Here is a 23,768-nt window from a genome sequence, read left to right on the forward strand (position 1 = left end):
CCCAAACAAGTCTTTTCCAGCTTAGATGCCATCTTTGGATAAAGCCTGACCTTGGCTAATTATAATATCATTATAGTCTCATCCACATTGCAAATACTACAGCTCTCATTATGCACCTGATGCCATGACAGTTCCAGAGACACCATATAAGGAAGAAAGAGCAGGAAACCAAGCTCCCTGCCTACTGGGAGGAGACAATGAAATCACGTCAGTACCATGTTTCCAGGCTCTGCCTCCAAGAAGAACAAAAGTTCATAAACCAGATGTCCTTGCACAACTCTCTCTCTCTGAGTTCACCTGCATTTCCCCCTCTTGAGTGTATACTTTCACTTTAATAAAACTTATGCTTTCCTGCTTGCCATGTGTCTTGTCCTTGAATTCTTTTTCCAGCATAAGACAAGAACCTCATCACCAAAGCTTCAAGCTCTCTGGCAACAAGGTGAACAACATTATAATTCGGTATCTATATACACTACAAAGTGATCACCCCTAAAATCATTATTATCTATCGCCTTACAATTGACTCCTTTCATCTTTTTGCCCTCCTCTTCCCCTTCCCTCTGGTAACCACTGATCTGTTCTCTGTATCTATGAGTTTTGTTTTATTTGTATGTTTGTTCTGTTTGGGACTTTTGTTTTTTTTTTTTTAGATTCCACATATGAGTGATATCATATAGTATTTGTTTTTCTTGGTCAGACTTATTTCACCTAGCATAATACCCTCAAGTTCCTCCCATGGTGTTGCAAATGGCAAGGTTCCACTTTTTTTAATGGCTGAGTAGTATTCCATTGTGTGTGTGTGTGTATTTAAACAAAAATTTTAAATTTATGGCTGAAAATCTTTTTAAAAGAAAGAATTTATTACGCTATTGCTAGCCAAAAAAAAGAAGACCAGTCTTCAAGCATGGAGTCTAAAGCACCAGCTGGCTAGGTAGAAAAGACAAACATTTCTGTTGTCTGGAGAATTTTACAAGTGTTTTTATACACGGAGTAAAGGGGAGGAAGATGTAAGCCATTCTGAAAGAATTTACATTAGCTATAGACAAAGGGGATGGGAGAAGGTGTGGTGGGGCTGCCTCTGAGACAGATGCAGCAGCAACAGAGTCCATAAAGCTCATGTGTAAATAAGAAGCTGAGGCTCCTGGAGTTCATAGCAACTGGCTATTCTCTCCTTTTTGATAATCTCTGAAATAGCCACCTGAAAGTTAATTTAAAAGTTCCAACATACACTAAAGAGTGTGAGCAGTCTTTTGTTGGTTTTTGCATTACAGTTGTTAATCCCTTTTTGTCTCTTCCTTCCATCCTCTGGCCTGCTGTAACTTAATTTAAGACATCCCAGAATTTTCTCCTTGTCATTTTACACACACACACACACACACACACACACACACACACACACACACACCATATCTTCTTTATCCACTCATCCATTTATGGATACTTAGGTTGTCTGCATGTCTTGGCTATTGTAAATAATGCTGCAATAAACATAGGGATATATATATCTTTTTGAATTAATGTTTTTCTGTTCTTTGGATAAATACCCAGCAGCACAAAAATAATGATGCTGGCAATTCAGATATGCCAAGAGGGAGGTCTAAAGTGCTTCCTTCAAGTAAAAAAGCGAGTACAGTACAATAAGATATTTTGAGAGAGAGAACATATTTGTATAACTTTTATTACAGTATATTGTTATGTTTATTCTATTTCATTATTAGTTATTGCTGTTAATCTCTTACTGTGACTAATTTATAAATTAAAATATCATAGGTCTGTATGTATAGGAAAAACTTAATATATGTAGAGTTCATTACTACCTGGGGTTTCAGGCATCCACGGGGTGGTCTTGGAAGGTATCCCCCAATGGATGAGTGGGGACTACAGTACATGGGAGAGACACAGGAGTAAATCTCCAAAATGGCCAAAGCCATCACCTTAAATACCATCTTCAGCTAAAGACAAAAGAAGATGTTATAATGGGTTGAGGAGTCTGTTATGGGAGGTTACCAGGAAAATCACAGTAAACAAGGGTAAAGTTGTTATACAGATTTAAGTCATTGCTTTCTCCATTGATAAGAGTTTTTAGAGACTGAATCATCCTTTACCATACAGTAGCGATCCCCAACCTTTTTGGCATCAGGGACTGGTACTCCTTTGAGAATCTGACGCCTGATGATCTGAGATGGAGCTGAGGTGGTGATGCTAGTGCTGGGAAGCGGCTGCAAATACAGATGAAGCTTCGCTTGCTTGCCACTGCTCACTTTCTATCGTGCAGCCCAGTTCCTAACAGACCACAGACCATCAGTTCTAGGCCCAGAGATTGGAGACCCCTGCTGTACAAAGAGGGAGACACCCCTATAAACAGAGATTTCCTTTATATATGTAAATATCTCTTACAAAGGGGTAACTTCTACTCAGTTTGCAGAGCTTCTCCCAGGTCCTCTGTTTCTTAAAAATAACCAGCTGAAAATAATCCTTATGCCAAAGAGACATATTTGAGGGTGGCAAATTCTGCTCCTTAACAGTATCTTTGTGGGAGTCCAGGAGTTTAGGAGTTTAGTGGAGAGTTTTAGCACACCATTGGAGCAAAAAATCCAAGAATACATGCATTGAAGAGGTTAAGAACAGTTTTACTCTTCTCCCTACCCCCAGTTACCCACCACCTATCCCAGGCACCCCCTCCACCCCCACTTGTGATTTCTCCAAGGGGGCAGCCCAAGAGGCCTATCACTTTCTCACCCCATCCAGAGTGCTGAAGTGATCAGTGGGGCTAAGAGGCTGGAAGCATAGCAACCAGGGCTCATAACTCATCACAGGATTTGGGATCTTAGTAAATCCTTCAAAGACTCTATCAGGAATCCTGCCCAAAGCTGCTTGGGACAGATTATGAAAAAATGCTCAACATCACTGATCATCAGGAAAATGCAGATCAAAACCACAAGGAGCCATCACTGTACACCTGTTAGGATGCCTATTATCAAAAAGTTGAAGACGTGGAGAAAAAGAAACCCTTGTGCACTGTTGGTGGGAATGCAAATTGTCGCAAACACTATGGGAAACAGTATGGAGGTTCCTCAACAAATTAAAAATAGAACTACCACCTAGTTATTTTCTTTGGGTATATATCCAAAGAAAGTAAAATCACTATCTGGAAGAGATATCTGCACTCCCATGTTCATTGCAGCATTATTCACAATAGCCAAGATATGGAAACAACCTAAATGTCCATCAATGGGTAAATAAATAAAGAAAATGTGATGTATATGTAATGTGTGATATATATATATAATATCTATCTCACAAATGTGAGAGAGATATATTTAATGGAATATTATTCAATCTTAATGTATATATAGCTTAACATGTGATATATACATATATATGTGATATACATACATATACACACAATAAATGTGAGATATATATTATATATATTTCTATGTCTGACTCAGCCTAATGCCCTCCAGGTTCATTCATGCTGTTGTAAATGGCAGGATTTTCTTCTTTTAAGATTGATTAATTGATTGATCTTCAAAAAAGAAGAAAATTCTGTCATTTACAACAGCATGGGTGGACTGGGAGGGCATTAGGCTAAGTCAGACATAGAAAGACAAAAACTGCATGATCTCACTTGTATGTGGAGTCGAAAAAAGTTGAACTAATAGAAACAGAAAATAGAATGGTGGTTGCCAGCAGCTGGTGGGGGTGATAGGGGAAATGGGGGAATGTTGATCAAAGGGTACAAACTTTCAGTTATAAGATGAATAAATTCCAGAGACCTATATCATGGTAACTATAGTTGATAATAATGTACTGGCACACTTAAAATTTGCTAAAATAGATCTCAACTGTTCTTGCCACACACATACAAAAATGGTGACTATGTGAAGTGATGGATATGTTAATTAGCTTGATTGTAGTGATCATTTTGCAATGTATACTTACATAAAATTATTACATTGTACACCTTAAATATATACAATTTTTATTTGTCAATCATACTTCAATAAAGCTTGGGGGAAGCAAGTGTCAGGATAGTGGTCACCTTATGTTCGGTTTGTCAGGGGGACCAGCTGGGTAAGAAGTTCACAGGTAGACAAGTTATCATCAATGTTTTAGTTCTTGGTTTGGGTAGTAGGTCGATGGATGTTTTTAAAATAAAACTTAAAAATAAAACAAAATAGAGTCATGCACGGAATAACAATAACAATGTGTCATGAACCAAAGAATATGAATAATCCAATTTTGTGCGCCCCCACCTAATGTCAAAAAATAAGTTTTCAAAATGTAATTCATTAACTTAAGATTAAAGTAGGAAAACCAAATGATCATATAAGTAAATTCAGTAAAAGCATTTGATGAATATCAATATTCATTCATGATTTTAAAAAACACACACAAAAGTCTAATCTACTAGAATAAAAGAATATTTCCTTAGCTTGATAAAGAGAATCTACTAAAAACATACAGGCAACATCATCTTTAATGCTGAAATATTAACACAATGCATTAAGAAGGGAGAAATATTCTTTTTAAGGTCTAGAATGAGACAAGTGTGACCTCAATCACCATTTTTATTCATCTTGTCCAAGAAAAGATGTCTGATTTTACTCCTTAAGGACTCTTAACTTTGGATTGCATAAAAGAGACAACAGAACACAAGACTCAATTTTAAATGCTTCTGCTGCTTGAAAGCTCTAAAAAATATTTAATTTGTGAATCACATGAAACATGGATATCCAGCATCCCAGCACAATTTATAGAAAACACTATTCTTTCCCCTATTTAATTGACTTGGTACCATTATAAAAAAATTAGTTGACCAGAAATGTAAGAGTTTATATCTTGTTAATTTTTTCTCATCTTTCACATGTCAAATCGAACATACCTTCCTCAGTGATGACTTCTCTGACTGTTCCCCCCATTTCCAGCACCCAATTAGATAGGGCTTTTGTGATGTGATACCTAAACCCCACTCACAGACCACTGCATATAGGCAAAATTTTTTATCTCCTTACTTGTTCCATGTCTGTTTCTGCAGATTCAAACTCTCTGCAGCTGCTGTAGGATTTGAGTTTCCTGCATCTGGTCCCCCAATGCTGGGCTTCCTGGAGCCCTTTCGAAAGAAGTTCCCTTGTGGTATTGGTTTGGCCTGCAGGAGCCCCTTTGTAGGGTAACCAACTCATCTCTTTGCCTGGAACTGAAAGTCCAGAGTACTATAAAACACCTCAACCCCAGGCCATCTGGATGGCTGCACCCTATGTTAGTGCTCTACCTTACAGACTTGGGGCAGGGGCTCTTCTGCTCAGGCCTGAGTCTTTGTCATATTCCTCAGCTTTCCCCCAAAGTCTATGAACCTGACTCCTTCTTTGTGTCTGTAGGGAGCAGAGTCTGTGCTCTGCTAACCATAGGGGCTTCCCAGTGCCCCTATGGCCACCTCACCTTCACATATCAGGCTATAAGCTCTGTGAGAGGAACTTGGTCAGGTAGGCAGGACTCCTCTCTCAGCCCCTCTGAAGTCCCTCACTCTCCTAATACACAGCCCAGGCCAAGCAGAAGAAGTAGAGATCTCCATTAGAGGTCAGAGTTTATCGCCAACCTCCAGAGCTGCTTTTACCAAAGTGTGCTTCCAGTGATGCTGCAGCCTGCATGGAAAGAGGCTCTTTTTGAGAAATGCTCCATGACTATTGCTCTCAAAGCATTGTGAGGAGGTCATTCTTTACCCTGTCCTTTTAGGAGGATCTCAGGAGAAATGCCTCTGTGGTATTGATTTTAATACCAAGAGTAGGAGGAGTTTTCCTGAGTAATTGCTTTGCTATTAATCTCTGGGACTCTTGGAACTATATTATTGACAGAGTCACCCTCCGCACATTAACTGTTGGGACATTCAGAGCAGATCTGTGCCTCCCGTACAAAACAATTAAGGTATCACTAGTCTACATTTTATACTCGTTCCTGGTTTGTGATGCCCCACCTTCCTTTTTCATTATTCTTTTCCCTTCTTTATTGAGGTAAAATTACATCCAGTGAAATGCACAAATCTTTCTTTTTAACAGTGAAAAATTTTTATAATTAGAATTAGCCAGCTGGACTGTTTAGATGATCCCAATTTTGTTGGCAACATCTAAAGCATCATAGTCGGGAGCCGGCCGAACATAATGCCTTCTTCTCCATCAGGCCTGATTAGGGTGTTGACTTTGGCCACATCAATGTCATAGAGCTTCTTCACAGCCTGTTTGATCTGGTGCTTATTGGCCTTGACATCCACAGTGAACACAAGTGTATTGTTGTCTTCTATCTTCTTCACGATTGACTCAGTAGTCAGGGGGAACTTGATGCTAGCATAGCGGTCAAGCTTGTTTCTCCGGGGAAGGGAGCGCTCTTCCAAGGATACTTGGGTTGCCTTCGGAGCTGCGGTGTCTTAGGCCCTCGGTAGATGGATGATGTGGGTCTTCTTTTTTGTGTGGCTATAGACGCCTTTCAGCACTGCTTTCTTTGCCTTTAAAGCCTTTGTTTTGGCTTCAGCTTTAGGTGGGGTACGAGTTTCCGTCTTCGCTTTCAGCACCATCTTTGTGAAAAGGGCACAAATCTTAATATACAATTGGATGAGGGTTTTTTTTTAAGTTTATGAAGGAAATGCAAGTTGATATATTTGCATATAAATATTCAGGTGTAACTCAGCTTCATTTGTCTTACATGAATATTTTAATAGTGAAAAGTCACACTATTGAGTGCTATTGAGTGCCATACGTTTTGCTTTGACTCATTGTTTCTGCTGAGCTAATCGGCAGAGGGTGTGAGGAGGCTGGGGCACTGCACAAAATATGGAGCACTTCACGAATTTGCGTGTTACCTTTGTGCAGGGGCCATGCTAATCTTCTCTGTATCATTCCAATTGTTTAATATATGTGCTGCTGAAGCGAGCACAATTGAATGAGTTTTGACAACACAAATGCTGAAAGCCATGAACTCAAAAAGGGTCTGGAAGCTTTGGCTAGAAATAAATGATTCAAGGGTCTTAGGGTTGCAAACAGGAAACACAGTGGACAATACACAGAGTGTTTCAAAAAAGCAGGAAAAGCTAAGAGTTCTTACAGTAAAACGTACATCCTCAAGGAAAATCAGTCCTGCATTCTTGCCTCTGGATTTGTCAGAGATGGTAATCCTCTAGATGACCAATGGTCTGGATACACGAACATTCTTTCCTTAGTCCTTCAGGGGGTAATTAGAGGGTTATTTGGAGGTTTGATGTATATCCAGGTATTGTCACAGGACTAGAAACTTTAAAAGCTTGAGTTTCCAGGCTAGTTAAAAACAAGAATAGAATGGTTTCTTCATGCCTCAACCAACCTGATTTTAGTAATTTAGCAGCTTGACTCCAGTGACTCCATATTATTTCTTCTCTCTGTTCCTCATACCTAACACCCAAATCAAAAGAAAGAGCATTTCTGTCACCCAGAAAGTTCTTTCATATTCTTTTACAATGAGTCCCTCACCCCAAAACCACAATATTTTCTTATTGTTTTTCACATATTCTTTTAAATACCTTGAATCTTCTTTTGGAATGAAGAAGGGCATGAATAATTAGGATATCAAAATGCTGAAGAAGCCGTATCCCTGGCACATTCCCTTACAGAGCTTACCTTCCAATTGAGAAAATGACACCCACAGGGCAGGGAATGCTGAGGAAGCTCAGAGTGGCCGATGCCACCATTTCGGGCCTTCTGACCAGGTCCTCCTCCCTGCCTCGTGTCTGAAAACCTCTTCCACATCTCATTACACAGCCTGAAGTGCTTCCCGGGACACCTACTTATGGACTACTCTTGCCCTTATTTCATCTGTCCCTTTCCATCTCAATCATTATGGACCCTCCACCTCCTTCAACCCAGCCCCAAACTCAGTCTCTGCAGTTCATCCAACAAACCATTTGTGCTATGTGCCTAATCACTGTGCCAGGTGACGAGGCCCCAAAGATGAAGCTAAGATGGTTCTGGCTCTCTGATAAGTGAGGGGCTTGCTTACCCACATGTGTTAAAGTCGCTTCTCAATATGAGGCAGTATGTGACTTCAGAAGATGAGTTTCACCTTAAACTCATGTGCACCAGCCTCAGCTGGGCCCGCTCTAGTGCTCAGATATCGATGGTCCTCTAATTTATTAAGTATTCAAAAATACTTATTCTATGTTTACTAGGTACCAGGCACAGATCTAGACACTTAGGATACATCAATAAACAAAGCTGTCAGGCCCCTGCCCTCGGGGAGCTCACATTTTAATGGAAAAGACACATTATAATTGTAATAAATAAGTAAATCATGTAGTATGTGAGAAAGTAACAATTACTATGGCATATGGGGGGCCAGATGCAGGATTAAATGAAGCGATCAGAGTAGGCCTCATTGAATAGATAAGACTGGAGCAAAGACTTAAAGGCAGTGAGGCAGGAAGCCCAGTGTATATTCTGGAACAGTGGTTCTCAATCAGTGGTGATTCCTTCCTCTTACCCAGAGGACTTTTGCCAATGTCTGGAGACATTTTTACTTGTCACAACTCGTGTGTGTGTGTGTGTGTGTGTGTGTGTGTGTGTGTGTGTGTGTTGCAGGGGCATGCTATTGGCATCTAGTAGGGAGAAGTTGTAAAAATCTTTTAGTGCACAGGACAGCCTCCCATGACAAAGAATCACCAGGTCCAAATAGTCAATGGTGCCGAAGTTGAGAAACCCTGGTCTATCAGAGGAAACAGCCAATGCAAGACCTGAGGCAGATGTGTGCCTGGTGCTCACAGAACTGCGTGGCTGGAGGGAAGTACTAGGATCCAGGGCAGGAGGGTGACCAGGGCAGCTGTCATAGAATAGGGAGGGCCTGTGAGGACTTAGGAGGCTTCACTCCAGTGATGTAAGCTAAGAAGCCACTGCAGGATTTGAAGTGGAAGAATGATGTCATCTCACTGGACATTTTGGAAGCTCCACAAGGCTGCTGGACTGGGAACAGGCTTGGGGATGGGAGTGTTACAGTAGAAGCTGGAGCCACAGGAGACCAAAGCTGTGACACTGGGAGCCAGCTCAGCCTCCTGTTCAGTTTCTTCTCTCGCCTCAAAGCTCTGATCCCAATCCCTCTCCTTCACTCTCAGCTGAGAACCTCAGCTCAGACTTCAGAGCAAAAGCAGCAGCTGTCAAATGGGACTCCCACTTCCCACTGCCACACATCTAACACTCCTTTCCTGGTACAGGCCAAGTCCATGATGAGGGCCTACGATCCCCCTTCTGGCCCTTTCCTTCAACACTCAGGTATGCTCTGGTATTTCCCATGTAAAAAACAAACAAATCAAATAGACAAAATTCTCCTTCAACACATGAAACTTGGGATGGGGGTCACCATTGAGTGCCAACCTCCTGAATTGTTGAATTCTTTTATTATAAAAGATTCTACAGGTTCCCACCACCTTTCTGTATGAATTCTTCTTCCCATGAGCATGCATTTTTCCCCCAAATAAAACAGAAGGGGGGCAATTGAAAATATTTAACAAAAATGATTAAATGCATTAAAAAATACTGTTGCGGGGGCAGAATTTTCCCCTCTACATTTCTTTAGTTCTTATCGCTGGACTGGTAATAAAATAATAAAATCGACACAGACCAAATTAAAAGGAAAAACACCAATTTAATACATATGCATGGAAGAAACACAATCGGGTGTGCAGATCATAAAACGAGGCTCAAAAAATTATCAAACTAGGCACCTTTTTATACTTGTTAAAGAAATGATAAATTTGTGATATTGATAGGACAAAGAAAGTTGGTACTCATTAGGAAAGAATCTAAGCAAGGTTTGGGCTTGGGTAGTAAATTAGTAAAGGCCTTACAAGGTTTTTTTACACAGGCTTTTCAACTCTGGATTGTATAACTCTTGTGATAAGGTTGTCTCTCAGCCCTCCGGAGCAGGGAGGGCACCTATCATGTGGAGATTTATTTCCTGCATTTAGAGAGACAGACAAGAGTCAAAGAGCTCCTGCTGCTTCTCAAGTGACTTTAATTTGAAATAATCACCATGCTATTGTGGGATATCTTGGGATGGCCTGCCCTGAGCCCTGACAGTACCCTCCCACCAGCCCTGGGGCCTCCTTCAGCTACCACCTCCCCCACTCCACATCCCTTTAGAGCCAGACTTCACCTTCACTCGCTGCAGTCTGGTTTCTGCCTCCCCACCTCCACAGAAAATGTTCTAATCTGGTTGTTAAATTAGCACAGCTGACCCCTTCCTGCTCCCTGATACCCTCTCCTCTCCTCCTCCCTAGCTGGCTGTTTTCTTCCAGTCTTCTGGAGTTCCTCAGGGTTCAGCCTGCCTCCACTTTTCCTCTCTCCCTCCTCTCTCTCTAGGTGATCCCCTCCCATAGCTTTAAATATCATTTATACCATTTTAAAATATCATTTATACCTTCAGCCTGGCTTCAGCCTGAAATACCCAAGCGCTAGGCTAACTTCTCTGCTTAGACATCTTGCAGGTACTTCAGACCTAACCCTATCAGAATGGAGCTCTTTGCCTCAACGCTGTTTCTCCCTGGAAGTCGCATCTCGATATATGGCAGTTATATCCACTCGGATGCTTGAGTCATGCGAACTGCCTTTGGTTCCTCCTCTCCTTTAGGACCATTTCCAAGTCATGTTGCTATTCCCCAAGTCATGTTGTGACTATATCTCAAGGCCCTCCACATCTCTCCATTTGCACTGCCTCCACTTTAGAATAAATTGCTATCGTCCCTTACCTAGATGGCTGCAGGAGCCTCCAGCCAGGCTCCCTGCCTCCTCTTTAGCTCCCTCCAGTCTGATCCACATAATCTTTCTAAAGCAAAATCTCTTCTGCCCATGACTGAACCCAGTTTAATGACTTTCTCTGCCCTTAGAATAAACTCCAACATCTTGACTACAGCTTCGGAGCAGGGCACGCCCTTCCTTCACCATGCTTTGCCAGGTCTTTCTACCCCTGCACCTTCATTTGCCTTCTTGGGATGCTCTTCTCATCCTCCTCCCAAAATATATCATTTATGTTAACATATATTTTATTGATTTACAAAATTTGTAATTCTTGTAAAATACACAACAAAATTTACCATTTTAAACATTTTTAAGTGTACAGTTCAAAAGTGTTAAAAGTACATTCACATCATTGCACAACCTTCACTGCCATCCATATCTAAAACATTTTTCATTTTGCAAAACTGAAATTTTGTACCCATTAAACAACAATTCCCCATTCTCCCTTCCTCTCAGTCCTTGGCAACCACCATTCTACTTTTCTGTCTCTATGATTTAGACCATTCTAGGTACCTCATATAAGTAGAACGATATAGTATCTGTCTTTTTGTGACCTGGCTTATTTCACTTAGCATAATGTCGTCAAGGTTCATCCATATTAAGGCATGTGTTTGAATTTCCTTCCTTTTTAAGGCTGAATAATGTTCCACTGTATGTTTATACCACATTTGGTTTATATAATTTTCCATCCATGGACATTTGGGTTGCTTCCACCTTTTGGCTATTATAAATAATGCTACTATGAACATCAGTGTACAAGTTTCTCTTCAAGACCCTGCTTTCAATTCCTTTGGGTATATACCCAGAAATAGAATTGCTGGATCATATGATAATTCTATTTTTAATTTTTTGAGGAAGCTCCATGCTGTTTTTTGCAGTGGCGGCACCATTTTATATTCCTACCAGCAGTGCACAAGACTTCCAATTGCTCCACATCCTTGCCAACACTTGTTATTTTATGAGTTTCTTTTTTTAATTTAGCCGCCCTAATGGATGTGAGGTGATAACTTGTGGTTTTGTCTTCTTCAAGACTAGTGATATTGAGCATCTTTTCATGTGCTTATTGCCCATTTGTTTATTTTCTTTGGAAAAACGTCTATTCAAATCTTTTGTCCATTTTCTATTCAGGTTTTTGTTTTTGAGTTGTAGAAGTTCTTTACATAACCCCTTACCAAATATATAATTTGCAAATATTTCTTTCCATTCTGTGGGGTTGCCTTTTCACTGTTGACTATCTTTTGACACATAAAGGTTTTTAATTTTGATATAGTCTAATTTACTTATTTTTAGTTTTATTGTCTGTGCTTTTGTTGTCAAATCCAAGAAATCATTGCCAAATCCAATGTCATTAGCTTTTCCCCTATGTTTTCTTCTAAGAGTTTTGTAATTGTAGCTGAGAATACTCATAAATTCCTCTCTCCCTGAGGCCTTATATAATCTCAGCTGCCTTCCCATTGCCCTACATTCTAAGGGCCCACACAGTTCAACTTTCCTTTTGTGGTTTTACTTGATGGGCACTTGTCATTATCTGGAAGCAAAGGCCTCTTGTTCTCACTGCAGGACCAACATCCAGCACAGCGCTTGGCACCTAGTGGGCCTCTATACATTTTTTGTTGAATGAATGATCAACTGTTAAGTGAATGGGACAGACAGTGAGCATGGGGATGAGGGGGGTGTTATAGGCTGTATGGTCAGAAAGAGGTGAGGTCTGAGCTGAACCTTGAAGGCAAGGGAGGGTTTGGAGCGGAAAGAAGTTTGGGAAGGGCTTCTAGCTAGAGGAAACAGCATATACTCAGAGGTGAGAATGAGCAAGGCTTTCTGATATCAGTAGGTGGCCAGACTGTCTGGAGCAGGGGCTGCGTGGGGAGCAGTGGCCAACAGGGCTGGGTGGGCCCATCCTACACTGGGTGCATGAGTCTGACCAGAAGAATGAGGCAAACCAGTGAGGAGCTGGAACCACACTGTGACATAATAAAATATGGTTTCTGGAAGATTCTTTGGCAATAGGATATAAGATGGTTGTGAGTGGGGGATATGCTGGAAAAGGTTTCAAGCCAACAGAGGCCAGTATGGAACCCTCTGCTGGCTTGGAACTTCTTCCACACTATCTGAGAACAAAGCTCGTAACTTAAGTGCTATGGCCTTTCAATCTTTTGCCAAGCTCTTTGTTACGAACATCCTGGGCAGAACTAACTGGTCGCTGCTCAGCTTCCTGGTGTGACCCAGTTTACTGTGCTGGTTGTGCAGGTAGGATTGGTCATGCATACACAGTGGCTTTGTCCTTGTCATCTCTTATCCTTGCACTACACAGCTGGACACACGGCAGGCCCTGAACCGATAGATCAGATGAATAAATGCTTTGTTATAGGCACTCTTTCTGTTAAATTGGGACTGCCTGCCTCTCCACTGCATTTTAAAGGAAAAGCCTGCTATGTTTTCTCAGAATAATGCCTAGTCAAACAGAATACAGAGTACATTCCTTGTACCCAACTACTATTTCCTCTTTGTATAATGAAAATGCTTTGCACAATTCCTTGCATGCAAGTGTGAGCTCAATAAATATTTGTTAGCAGTGAACAGATAGCAACACCTCAATAATCGTTGGCTGACTAACCCAAACATGACTCAAGAACATACAAAATGTAAATAAGCCTCAGCATCCACCGAAAGCCCAAGGACAAAGCTGCCACCAGTGTGTGCATTTGGTGTCATTTAGCTGCTTACAATCTGATCTGGGGAATTTCCTACTATATGCATGTTGGTAGGAAGTAGAGCCTTCCACACTTGGTGGAGGCCCCAAAGCCAAAGGTTCACTTTCCCAGCATTCCTTGCAGCTAATGGGGGGCATATGACCCAAGCTGAGCCAGGTGGATGACTGCCCGCCAGGGTTTGATTTGAAGGCTACAGAAACGAAGCAACGAGGAGAGCATCCCGTCCAAGGACAGCAGCAGCCTCTAGCATCCAAAGTCAGTGGTGCTGGCAGTCCTGACTGTGTGCCAATGCCCTGAGGGTACTGTGGTGGGCACGTCCCCACCAAACCAGATCTACAATGAGCGTTGGTCCCTGTTCATGATGCAGTTTCTTTGACCAGCTTGTTTCCTGAGCCTGGTTATCCAGCCTTCATGGTGATTCTGGAAGCCACCTATGGCCTTCTAATAAATTATTCTTCTGCTTATAAACACCAGGAGTGGTTTTTATTGCTTTCAACTAAAACTTCTAATGGCTCAGCCACAGACAAGAGCTTGAGGTGGAGGTAGAGGCCTTAAGCTCTGAGGGCCGTGCATCAGCTTCAGGCCCAGGCTCTGCCCAGGGAGCTCATCCAGCAAGGTCTGAGCAGGGCTCTGAAGAAGTGGGGGCAAAGGCTGAGAATGCCCTTCTTAGAGCAGAGGTCCCAGACCAGCAGCAGAGTCATCACCTGAAATGCAAATTCTCCCTTCCAGACTTACAGAATCAGAACTCCAGGGACGGGGCCAGCAACTGGTTTTTTAACAAGCCCTTTAGGTAGTTCAGATGCACCCTAAAGTTTGCCCTAGCGCCTCAGGGAGGAGCCATGTGCAGCAGCAAAAGCGACAGACAGAAACCAGAGACTCCGTTCTAGCCCTTGGCTGTCTTTTTATACATTTGTTTTATCTCCAAGTGTAGGTTTTTTCATCTATAAAATGGGGACCATAATATCACTATAGAGGTTTGTTCCAAGGATTAAATTAAATAACATTCTATACATACAGTGCTAAATCATGGTTCCTGGCACAGAGGATAAGCCCCCAAATCACAGCCATCACTGTTAGGCCTGGTTCTAATTAGTCCTCTTAGTAGACAGTTGTGCAAATTTGGGCAAGGCCCCTAGTTTCTCAGCCTAATTTTTTTCTTTTCTCTGTAACACGCAGATAGCAACCCTCACTTTCTAGCCTTGTTTGGAGAATCAAGGAAGATAAAATATGAAAGCAGTTTTTTATCCAAGTTAAAACATGAAACTATGAAAGCACAAACTAAAATGCAAAAGGTGAAAAATAGTCAACCTAGACACCAACACAAGATGAGGTGGGGCTCACTTGTGGGCTTCTCATCAAGCTTACGCTGGGTTCCCACTGGGGGCAGGAGCGGCATTAGGCTGTGGGGATCCGGCAGGAACCAGGCAGATATAGTCTCTTCCCTTGAAGTTGCTCATAATTTAAATTTCAACTCAATCAGACTAGTGTAGACTGTTCATATTTCTACAGTGAAACATTTGTATAGAGTTGTATGTGTATATATGTATATATATAAACACAGAACTTATTTATATAATTATTTATATTTATTAAGATATAAAAATTATTTTCATAGTCATACATATATAACTACAAAATTCTCTCTACATATATATTCAATGTATAAAACTTCGTCTCTATATGTGTGTGTGTTAAATATGTGTGTGTATACATAGTTGTATAGATGTGAATTAGGTTTAGATTGAGGTTAGTTTGGAAAATGCACATTTAAAAAATGTGTTGATAATTCCTTTCCTTGTTGTAAAAGTTATTTACTTATTTAGAAGAGATGAGACATACATATAAAAGTGTGTGGTAAAAAATTCCCCCTCACCACAGACTCCCAGATATTCAGTATTCTTTCTGCAGAGGAAGCTTCTGATACCAGTTTCTTGGGTCTCATTCCAGAAACATAGGTTTTGTGTATACAAGATGTGTGTGTTTTGCAGTTTTGCCTTTTGTACTTAACTTGTTCTTTATATGGCTGCATGTATATATTAGGTTTTATCCACTATTTTTCTGCCACAAACAATTCTACAACGACAAAATACATTACTTTAAAGTATGCCATGACGTGATCCCAACTCTCTACTCCAGCAGAATCCCCCCACCCAGGCCTGATTTCTTCTCAGCCCATTTCCCCATTTGAGAACCAGAGAAGTGGGTGGCCCACCTAAGGCATTAGCAAAGGTCAAAGCCAGTAGAGATCAGAATCCAGGTTTCTAATTCTCCAACGCACCTCTAGCCAAGGAGTTAGTGACTGTTGGCAGACACAATGTATTTTTTGACTGATATGTGCATTTATCACGTTTGACTTCCCAAAAAGGTCTGAGGTGGCTGCCATTGAGGTATCAGGACTTGTATTTGCTTACCACATCTTCTCTCGCTTGGAGGGAGTCCAGATGGTTTGACCCATCATAGCCAGGCCAGAACTGAGTCAAGCTGTAGCTTAGAGCCAAGGCTGAAGCAGGTGCCAAGGGCTGGGGCCAAACTAGATAGATCGCATTAGCCATCGGGCCAAGAATCACGCTGCCAACATAGCCAAGTTTGCGCTTCAGGCCAGGGAGAGTCTAATGCACACACCACCTGGGAGTCTGTCCTCCTCCTGACACTCAGTACCTGTCTAGGTTGAGTCTTACTTTGAGGCAGACATGAATGGATGGAGAACTGGGGATAAAAGAAAAAACTTATGACCTGGGGAATTCTGAAATACTCAGAAAAGATAGAAAGGCAAAAAAAGGAATGAAAGTCAGGCTAATGATTGCCCACCTAACCTTGGAATGCTGACCTCTCCTCTCTGCTCACCAAATCCTACTCAGTCTTCAAAGCCAGGCCCTCTTTTTCCTGGGGAGTTATGGAACATGTGTGGAGACAGGAGGTCAGTTTGGAGATCGCGGTTTGAATTCTGGTGCTTCCACTTTCTGGCTGTGGCCTTTGAGCAAAATCATTCATTCTTTCGTGCAACAAATATATATGAAGTGCTAAGTTCTGAGGAACAAATAAATCACAATCCCTGAACCCATAAAGCTGGCAATAAGATAGTCAGATATGTAAACAAATGATAACACAATGGGACAGTGATGTGGTCACGGTGAGCATAAGCAGCTGGAACACAGAAGGAGGCCCTACCCAGGAAAATCACACACAGAGAACGTGAAAGGTCCAGCTAGAAATCCCTTAAGGAATTCCTTGGGACCAACCAAGAAAAAGTAGCCATTTATTCAACAAATATATAAAGTGCCTCTTGTGTGCCCAGCACCAAGCAAAGCACAGGAGATACAATAAGACAGACTTAGCCTAACCCCACACTCATGGAACTTCACACTCCAGTGAGGGAGACAGACAATAAATATAAATTGCAGTAGGTATAATGATGGAAATACACAGTGCTATGATCAAGAATAACACAGGGGAGTACAACTGTGGAGTGGGGAGACAAGGAAGCACCTTGTAGTGTCTGACCAGAATTAGAGGTATCATTATGAATTTACTATATAATATTTATATATCTTATCTCTGTCTGATAAAGAGGCTAGACACCTCCAGTGGTACTGAGTTTACTTTGTGCTTTTGCTTTCTAAATACCCTCTTCTGTGACAGAAAATAATTTCTTGAAGAAATAGCTACTGACTCCAGGGCTGGTGCTGAGGAAGTATAAGGTACACCTGGAGCATCTTATTGTGCCAGGAGAGAGAGGAGAGAGAGAGGAGAGAGAGAGAAGCAGAGAGAGAGAAGGAGGAGGAAGAGGAGAAAGGTAGGAAGGAAAGAAAGAAGGAAGGAAGGGAGGAAAGAGCTCAAAACTGAATCGCTTCACAGGAATCAAATAAACAAGTTTCCCACTGAATGAATCTGGAACGATTTAAGTATGAAAATGAATAATGATTTAATGGGTTATAATACATTTAAAACATATGAGTGCACAGTTATACTAAAAATAAAAACAAGTTATAAATAAATGAGGGAGAAGGGAAATTATAGTAGGATATAATTAATAAATAAAACAGGAGAATGAAATTCATATTTTGCAATCAACATAGTAATAATTGATTAGACAAGAATTATTAATGGATGCTAAATTTTAGATGAAAGTTTGTTGGAGGACAGGCTATTTACAGAGTCTCAAAATTTATTTCCACAGACTATTTATAACTCACAAAGATAAAAAAGGTAACTTTAAAGTAGAGAAGCTTGGCACATGTGACCTTAACCGAAGGATCAGAGTTAACATCGCTAGTAATGGAATGAGTTGATGTCCTGTGCCTCCTGATGTGTGGCACCAAGGACACAACAACATTTCCTCCCTAGAATATGCAACCTGAATTTAATCATGAGGAATACATTAGGGGAAATTCTGTGATATTGTGACCTATAATAAATATATATTTCATCTCCGTCTGCATTTCTGGCACAAAGTTCCTAAAACCCTTGGAATTTCCCAAGTGATAAGAACAATGGGAGCATCTCTTTATAGTATTTGATTTTTTTTTTTTTTTGTCCTCAGTCCCTGAAATAGCTCCATAGCCATAAAGGTGACAGGAGCATCTTGTGTCATAACCCCTTTCAACCCCACATGAGTATATTAGTTAATGAGGTGACTTATGGAAATCCCCTAAGGATGGGGGCTGGTTGCCAGGGAAACAAACCATGTGATTAGAGGGTTTGAACTTTCAGCCCCACTCCACCTTCACATCCAAGGAGGGGAAAAGGACTAGAGATGGAGTTTAATCACCAATGGACAATGATTTAGTCAATTGTGCCTACTTAATGAAGCTTCCATAAAACCTCAAAAGGACTAGGTCTAGAATGCTTCTGGGTTGGTGAATACATGGAGGTGCTGGGAGGGTGGCATACCTAGAGAAAGCATAGACGTTCCACACCCCTTCTTATATACCTTTCCCTGTGGATCTCTTCCATCTGGCTGTTTCTGAGTTGTAAACTTTGTAATAAATTGCTAATCTAATAAATAAACTGTTTTCTTGAGTTCTGTGAGCCACTCTAGCAAGTTAATTGAACTTGAGGAGTAAGTTGTAAGAACCTGATTTATAACCAGTTGGTAGAAGTAACCTGGATTTGTAATTAGTGTCTGAAGAGGGGAGAAGACATGGTCTTGTAGCACTAAGCCCTTAACCTGTGGGATTTTACACAATCTACAGGTAGGTGATGTCAGAATTACGTTAAATTGTAGGACAGGACACTCAGTTGTTGTCACAAAATTGCTTGGTGTGTGGAAAACCCACAAATCTGGTGTCAGAAGTGAAGTAGCATTGTAGAGTATTGAGAGTAGAGGAGACACACAGCAAGTGAATTTTTCCTTTATACATTCTATAACTATACTGTACTCAAAATATCAATGTCATGAAAGACAAAGAAAGGCCTAAATGGTACTCAATTAAAGGAGCCTAAAAAGATATAATGCAATATGTAATCCTGAATTAGAAGAAACAATTGATATAAAGGGGAAATTTGAATATAAATATTAGATAATGGTATTATATAGATATGAACTATCCCGAATTGGATAGTTATATTGTAGTAAAGTAAGAGGAAAATCCTTGTTCTCAGGAAATCTGTGCTGAAATATATAGAGTAAAAAGGTCATGGTGTCTGCCTCTTACTTTCACATATTTCAATAATAATAATAATATGTACATCCATGTATTATATATATATGTGTGTGTGTGTGTGTGTGTGTATATATATATATATATATATATAGAGAGAGAGAGAGAGAGAGATAAAGCAATTGTAGAAAAATATTTAACCACTGGTAAGTACAGGAGAAAAGTCTAAAGGTATTCATTGCACTATACTTGCAACTTTTCTGAGGATTTAAAATTGTTCAAAATAAATTTTCAAAATAAAAGCTAAAACATTCCCGGTGTAAAATACATTGGAGTGAATTCAACAATTGATTATGCAATTTTTGTTTAACTTCATTCGTGACACCAAGTTTGGTAAAATAACAAATGAACCAACTTAAAGATAGCAGCACATTTATCTTCCTAAAATAACAAATGAAGGAAACTAGAAGCTAGGGAGGTATGAAGCTAAGAAAAGAGGGTTTCAAAATGAGAGTGGCAAGCAGAGATGCAGCACAGATGAGGGCTGAGAAGAATCTGCTGGACTGAGGAAAAGCAAGGCCTTTGGTAGAGGACCTGAACATTCACTGGGGCAGTGGCAGATGAGCACAGGAGAGTCCTCAGTGAAAGAACAGTTGTGAAAGCCTGGGGAAGGATGGGGATGGTGGGTAGGGGTGGAGAGAAAGGGGCCCAAGATGGACTTTGTGAAATTCAGTTGTTTTACCGATTGAAGTTTAAACAGAGCTTACGAGTTTTGACCAAAAGCGTGTGTGGTAATGGCTTGAGAGGGTGATAATGAATATCCAGTCCTTCCTGAGGCTTGGTACCGACTCATTCCAGTTTTCCTGGGGCTGTCCAGGTTTTAGCATTGAAAGTCTCTCATCCTGGGAACCTCCATAGTTCTAGGCAAACCAACACTTCCAGGCTGCTCTCACCATTAAATATTCACTGTGGCTGCCAGCCTGGGTGCTTAGATTGTATTTATTCATTCGACAAACTTTTGCTGGCACTGGAAATATGATGGCCAGCTAAGCATACACAGTCCCCCATCCTTAGAGACCACCTAAAATTCCTTCTTTGCATTTAAGTGATATTAATCAAATTAGGTCTCTAAAAAAATCCAAAAAACCTTATTTTCCCTCATTGTAATGGTAGAAAATTTGAGAAGAAAAGCATAAAAAGGCAGAGAAAAAAACCATACTGGCAGATTTCCTTTCAGTATTTTTCCTATACATTTCCCAAGTCACTTTTGATCAGCATCCCAAACAATGCAAGTTAATTTTAATTTTGGCTGCAAACCAAGAACAAAAAGGTTAAGGGTATTGAATTAATTTTTCAAGTCAAAGTTAAAGGTTCTGAGGATGATCTGCTGTCTCCAAGGGTCCAATCCCTGTTTTTTCCCATCAGCAGGTGTGATCACAGGCCTGGCCCAGATGGGTAATGACTTTCTGTCTCTTCAGCAAGGCTTCCTGCTTTGCAATTTTTTTCCTTTTACAAATTAAAATGCTGCATTCACTTGATAACAAATCAAGTAGAACAGAGGAGATTCTGAAGAAAAACAACAGGGCTTCACTCCCTCTCATCCTGTTCCACCCACCCCACCCCCAGCACCTAGAGGTTTAACGGTTTCTGTTTTTAGTTCTTCTGGAAGTTATTTCCAAAATACTAGTTAAAACGCTCATACTTCTATTTCTTTACATATCAATTTTAGTGAATATTGACTTTCCCATATAAAACATGAGGCATTCACCCACACCCTCTCTTCCTCTCCTCTTCCCAATGATGACTATTTACATAAATATTTTTGTTTTTATATTATTTTGGTTATAGAAGTAAACCTCTATTGCTCTCTGTCCTTTTGTTGGTGTCTCTGGGGAGAGAGGTAAAGCCTTTCTCTTCCTTCACATGCAACCTTTTCTCAGCCTCATATTTACAAAGATTTTAAGCATTCACAATCTCTCCTGCAACCACAACCAAGTATTCAGGATTTTCCTACAGACTGACTGACTGTAAAAGTCGAAACTCATTGAACGGTACTTACATTATGATGGCCATGTGAGTATTGGTCAAGCTCAGGCCAAACTATGAGCAGGAGTATACTTTCTCCTCCACGTGCTCAATCCACTATCCAGGAAAATGTTTCAAGCTTTAAGGCTATTAATTGATACTGTATCAATTAAATATGATCATGTCATATTATACTTTGCTTTTCATTTAAATTAAGAGTCTTTTATTCAGTTTTGGTATTTTCCCAGAGATTCGAATTGCTTTTCTTTCTTCTTATACTCTCTCAGATTGATTCAATTTCTTTGAAGACAAGATGTCTGACATTTTGCCTGAGAAAAAATGACTTCCGGTTGAGAAAAGGAAGTGAGGTCATCAACTGATGCGGCTGCCCAGTCTTGCAGGCCTTCAATCAATTCTATGTTTTCAGTCCTGCCTCTCCCACTTTCCTTTGCTGGCTGACCAAACATTGCCTGTCCTCAGCAGTCTAAATGATCGGGCTTGGCTCGTATACATCCCTCCATCTTTGCTCTCTTATTTCTTTTTGTATTCTCTACTTTTATTTCAATGAGATCTCAGAAGGGATTAAAAACAAAGGAGTATGACTGGCCTGGAATAAGGAATCTCGTTTTATTTTCTAATTGTTCCACACATCTAGTATCCAGATTGATAAGAGACTCATGGTAATGGCTCCCTCATAAAGCTCAGTGGAAACTGAAGATTTATTTAATGAATATCAGGGTCATGTCTCAAACATAAAGCTTGCATGTTTATCTCAGAGCTCTGGCTTCAAAAGCCCTGGCAGTGGAGCTGAGGAAAGAGCCAGTAAATTGCAAAAGGAAACTGAGTTACTTTAAGAAAGCACATTATCTCCCTTGTGTGGGTCAGGTTTTACCAGCTTGGATCTCTTAGGCAACTGAAGGAAGGGGATTAATGGCAGGGACAGACCCCCATGCCTGAGTCTGATGAGAAAAGCCAGCCTCCCTCTGGACTGCATACAAACTCTCCTCAGGTTTTCTTCAGTTCTTCACCTAACTCAGACAAGAGTCTCTGGTACCAATTTGCATCTTCTTTCCTTGATTTTTTCTAACTCTTGCTCAATAACCTCAGAAAATCTCTTTCCATTCCATCTCCCCTTTCTTCATTTCATTTGGATGCACCCAAATAACCCTAACCATATCTATTAAGCACAAAATAATGACAGAGAATCCCTTGGATCAAGGGAAAAAAGAAGGTCACAAGTTTGAGCAAAGTTAAATTTAAATCAGTGCCATTAAGTTATATAGATCCTGAAAATCACCAGAATTCCTTCGGGGCTTTCCACCAAAGTCTCCTGTTAGTCTTCTTTTTCCCTATTTTAAATGTCAACGACTAGAATCCATTTATCCATTCAGTCATTCATTTATTCAAGACATGTTTGTTGAGTGCTCCCTGTTTTCCAGGCATTAGTCATGGCGTGTAAACAGAGAAAACATACATAGTCCCTGTCCCTTTGTGAGCTTTCAGTTCAATCAAACAACAAATGTTAATTTTAAAAAATGTTAATTAAGCATCTATTACGTCCAAGGGACTGCAGTAGGTTAAGTGAAACCCACGTACCCTCACACAACTTACATCTATATTAACATGATTATTCCACTGTCCTCATCATCATAACTATTATTCTGAGACTTTTACATTTAAGATGTTGAAAATTAACTTTATTGCTTACTCCAGGAACTTTCTAAAAGACCTATCTGCTCTTCAACAGAAATCATCAACTGACAGATTGCACCCTAAGACTGTCTGAACTCATCTCAAAATCTTCATTTTTCTGTGTTCAGTCTGATTACACCATGACCCTTAACCTACCCTAATCAAGCCCTGCGCCTACTGCAGCATGGAAAGACCTGCCTTAAACCAGACTTCAAAGTCTCCATAAATGTGGCTTGCCCATCTCCATTGTCAGACTGTTGAGGGGTAAGTAATAAACTTTATCTTATTAACAGGTTTGTTCTAGTGCTATTTGTGGAGCCAATATTTGACAAAGTGCTGGGAATATAGTAATAATGTCATAGAGTTTACATTCTAGAGACAGACAATAAGCACATAAACCAGTAAATATGTAATTTTATATTTTACAATGTAGTTGGGGAGATAGTAGCCAAATTGTGATAATAAAGAAATAAAGGGTAACAGAATAGAGAATGAGGACAGTTAAGGTCCTAATTAAAAAAGATAATCTGAAAAACTCTCAAAAGTGACTTAAACTGGAGGTGGGGGTGGTCTGAGTGTTTCAAGGGGAATAACAGGTTTTTGAGACCCTGAAGCAGGAAAGTGAAAGGGGGATCAGCAGGTTCTAGAACAAAAAGGGAACCAGCAAAACAAGAGCGTGGGGGAGGGGGAAGGGCAGGACTGAGCGGAGGAATAGGGTAGGAGGCTTCCACATACTTATTCAGAAGCACTGCTTTACCCTATTGTTCAGTTATCACTCTTGCGACAGAATTGTTTTCTAATACTTCTCACTGCAAATGTGCAGAAGTGAACAGTACAGGTTAAATGAACTTGCGAGGGCCTTACCGTTTACAAAAGTATTTCCATTGCAAAAAGTTTCCAGCTTTTACCAAATTCAATTATAAAACTCTTGT

General features: G+C 40.4%; 1 non-coding gene and 1 pseudogene across 1 annotated transcript; both read right to left on the reverse strand.

The window, feature by feature from the left end:
• Positions 1–6,095: 6,095 nt before the first annotated feature.
• Positions 6,096–6,568, reverse strand: LOC105291215 (annotated as a pseudogene).
• Positions 6,569–6,818: 250 nt separating this feature from the next.
• LOC111738884 lies at positions 6,819–6,927 on the reverse strand. The gene has a single exon (XR_002780018.1). It is a non-coding gene; the product is annotated as a U6 spliceosomal RNA (small nuclear RNA).
• Between the last annotated feature and the right edge of the window lie 16,841 nt (positions 6,928–23,768).

This window comes from Pteropus vampyrus, unplaced genomic scaffold (assembly GCF_000151845.1).
Source record: "Pteropus vampyrus isolate Shadow unplaced genomic scaffold, Pvam_2.0 Scaffold44, whole genome shotgun sequence".
Lineage (NCBI taxonomy): Eukaryota > Metazoa > Chordata > Mammalia > Chiroptera > Pteropodidae > Pteropus > Pteropus vampyrus.